Raw genomic sequence first — 3,795 nt, 5'->3', positions numbered from 1 at the left:
CCTGCAGCCGTGGTGGCGGGAAGAGCCCCCGTGTCCCGGGGCCTCCGGGCAGTCCTGGCATCGCCCCTTACACGTGCCCTCACTGGATGGGAAGACACAGGACACGGCCCACCTTTTGGACTCTCCTGAGATTTAAGTCCGTCGATAGAAGGGGATCCAGAAGCCTGGCTTGTCCTGAGTCCCTGACACACACGAGCAGTGGCTGTCCAAAGGCTGCATCCTGACCTTCCCTCATCCAAGACTCCCCAGGGCACCTAGGCAGGGAGGGAGGGCTGCCCTCGGAGGGCTTCCCACCACACCCCAGTGCCAGTCCGAATTCCTCACAGCAGCCGCGGCCCTCTCCGAGCGGCACGGACAAGGGAGCTTCTGCGGAGTCCACCCTGCCTGCCGGGGGGCACCCAGCTCCCTCGTCCTCCGGGCCACCCCCCGCCCCGGCATTCTTGTACTTTCACTTCCTGGCACAGTAAGACTTCAGCTGGCAATTACCGTCCTCTCCAACCATAAGGCGAATCCTATGAGGGCAGGAACTACCCTTACTGGCTCACACCTGTCTCCAGCTCCTGGAACAGCAACGGTGCTGGCGACCCCGTGGGACAAACAAGCCGCCCACACTTCCCGTGCAAACTCCAGGTCCCTCCAGGCCGTCGCAGCCTCGCACCCCAGCTCGCTTCGATCCATCACAAAGATGCCGGACGGAAAACCAAAGTGTGTTCTCTCGGTGCGGTCCCAGGGCACCTCGCACACACTCGTGGAGGACAGCGGCGGGCAGCAGGAATCGGGCCCCGTTGCACAACAGCGTCCGGGCCCCGCGGCCCGCGAGCCCCGCAGGAAGGCCGTGTGAAGACCTCTTTCCGCCCCTGCGTCTTCCCTGGCCACATTCCGAATAAAACGTGGACAGTCACTCAAGCAATAAAGACATTTAATTGCTTCAACATACAATTTTTAGTTTATTTTTATTTTTTTAATTAACTTTTTGGTTAACATATAACGTATTATTTGTTTTAGGGATACAGGTCTGTGTATTTTTATTTTAAGTAAGCTCTACATTCATCGTGAGCTCGAACTCATGACCCCGAGATCAAGAGTCACGGCTCCACTGACTGAGCCAGCCAGGCAACCCTCATGTACAATTTTTCTATGAAATTCTCACTGTTTACTTTTTCTACCACACATTATGGATATACTTTTACTGGGTTGTTTTCAACACTACCATTTCCATCACACCGAATTACAAATTTGGAAATTCACATTTTAGAAAATTAACACAAAAAACCGTCAAGTTCTTAAATAAAACTGGAACTTTCTAAGCTTTTCAGGTTCACTCTAAGATTGACAATCGTTCTTAAACTTTTTAAAGGCCGGTAAGTATATAATTTCACCAATTAATCTCCAAAGTACACTTTCCAGCCACCCCCTATTTAAACAGCAGTCTCGTTCCTAAGTCTTGACCCAGCGCGTCACAGCATTCCAGGGAATAAACCCTTCTGAACTCGACTTTAGGACGAAGGGTTGTGGGGACTAGTCCAACCGGGTCGGTTTCGCCTGCTCCCACGTATGAAACTCTTCGCAGGCCGCAGCGAATATCAAAACTGCACTAAATCACAGTGCCGCCTGCCTGTACTCGGACCATGGCCTGGAGCTACACCATCAACGTCAGGTAGTGGGAACGGAGCGGAACGAGCCTTCTGAACGCACGGTCACACGCTTCCGTCGCCACGTGAGAACTGGAACGCTGTCCGTCTTCACGCTTTATAACCCAAGTCACGCCTCCTACTTTTTCTAATGAAACGCTATGAAGCGACTACTGGAACTGCCGGCGTCTGAGCTTTCGTGAACTCTCTCTGTTCAGCACTCACCCCGGCCCTGGACAGGGAGGGCCCCGCACACAGCACGCCGTGGAAGTATCTGTCAACGGAATTCAGTTTGCTTTATTCGTTCACCAGAGAAATGCAAGTTGAAAGAATTTTTGCATTCCCCAAGTCTGGAAGCAGCTGAAAGGCTCTCACAACGCGTCAGTTCACAACGGGGAGCATTTGCCTGGAGCCGAGCACCGTGTGCGGACCATGACGGTATCCGCTGAGCCTCCTCCCCTGGCCTCTCCGCACTGGCTCCGTGAGCTCACCGCACCTCGCCGTCCATGTGTCGTCCGTTTCCGAGCTGGACCAGTGTTCTTTTCACCACTGCCCCTGCAGAAAGGCTTCCTTTTTTCCCTTCCAGCTAGAGCTTCCGATTTTGTTGGAGACGTAGCTGAGTCTGTTCGGTCTCGGAAGCCTTGGCCACGGAACAGGGCATGACTCACAGACAGAGGCACTCCTCTCAAAGCCCCTGCGCGTCCCCTGCCTCCCGGTCCCGCAGGGTCTCCACACCCAGCTCAGCAGGTCCTGCCCAGCCCGAGGGGTGGCTGTGCTCTGGGAGCGGACCTGCCCACTGGAAGGGCCATGAGGGCACGGACAGCTAATTCTCCTCTCCTATCGAAGCGGTCCCAGCCTGCCTTCTCCCTTTCTCCTCTAGGAAACCCTGGGCAGGCAGAGGATAGTCTCTGCCCCAAAGAAAAGACAGTCATTAAAAGACATTTCCCAGGAACTGCTCTTAGACAACCCACTGTTGTAGAAAATGCAGCTGTGGAGGCACCTTGCACGGCGATAGAAATGGGTAAATAGAAGAGGAAAACAAAGGAAGGAACGGATATTCCTAGTCCCAAAGCTCAGTGATCCAGCTCTTCTCTCCATCAGGGCACTCAGAGTAAGGAAGCAAGTTTGCTTATCCGGCTGCTCTCCTCCTACTTGCAGAGTGGAACCCCGACCACGACGGCTCCTTAGTAAGGAAACAAAATGTCCTTATCAGAAGTAACTAGGGAACCTGGTGCCTAAAAATATTAACTGCGAAACACAGGCCCACAGGCCCGGGTCGGGACTCTGACAAATCCCGGGCCGGAGCCCGGTGTCCGGTCTGTAAATGCGGACTCCGACGCTTGCAGCGTCCACAGCTCCATGTGACGCCCTCCCTGCGACCCATCCCCAGCCGGTAATTTTCCTACTGCAGATGTGAACGCGTCAGAATTCACCGCGGGCCCCGGTCGCCCCAGATTGTTCCGGACGGCTCGGGTCGGGTCGCCCGCCGGCCGGGAACATCCCCGCCCCGGGCCGCCCGCCGCCCAGAGCATCCCACGCGGACACCGCGCCCTCGGGAGGGGGAGGGGGAGGGGACGGGGGGGGGGCGGTCGGGGGTGCAGCCCGATTCCCGGGGGGCGCAGCCTCCCCTTCTCGGGGCACGGCCGCATCCCAAGGGCGCACTCTCCCCTCCCGGCAGCGCAGCGCCTCCCGCGCGGACACGGTGCCCTCCAGAAGGGGACGCCGGCCGTCCGGGGCGCAGCCATCCCTCCCTGGGGCGGAGAGCGGCGGCGGAGCCCCGCCGGGGGAGGAGAAGGGTCTGTCCTGGCGCAGTCTCCCATTCCCTAGGGCTCATCTCCATTCCGGGGTGCGGCGTGCCCTTTATCCCGGGGCTCAGCCTCATCCCGGGCACAGTGTCCCCTCCACTGGGGCACAGCCTCATCCCGGGGCGCAGCTTCCCGTCCCAGGGGCGCAGTCTCCCTTTCGTCCCGGGACGCAGCCCGACTCTCCCGGCAGCGCAGCGTCTCCTCCCAGGGTGCAGTCTCCCCTTCATTCCAAGCGCCGTCTACCTACCCCCCAATACACACACCAGTGCAGCTTCATTCCAGGGCGCCGCACCCTCCACAAGGGGCACATCTTCAGCACGGGGCGCAGTCCACCCCCCCCCCCCCCCCCCCCCCCCCCC

At 58.2% G+C, this 3,795-nt stretch overlaps 1 long non-coding RNA gene across 1 annotated transcript; it reads right to left on the bottom strand.

Moving 5' to 3' along the window:
* Positions 1-934: 934 nt before the first annotated feature.
* LOC132012476 (uncharacterized) lies at positions 935-3,784 on the bottom strand. The gene is made up of 2 exons (XR_009402615.1): positions 3,684-3,784; positions 935-2,814 (listed from the first exon to the last, which is right to left on the bottom strand). It is a non-coding gene; the product is annotated as an uncharacterized LOC132012476 (long non-coding RNA).
* Positions 3,785-3,795: the final 11 nt, after the last annotated feature.

This window comes from Mustela nigripes, chromosome 2, assembly GCF_022355385.1.
Source record: "Mustela nigripes isolate SB6536 chromosome 2, MUSNIG.SB6536, whole genome shotgun sequence".
Lineage (NCBI taxonomy): Eukaryota > Metazoa > Chordata > Mammalia > Carnivora > Mustelidae > Mustela > Mustela nigripes.
This window is presented reverse-complemented; position numbering and strand designations above follow the sequence as displayed.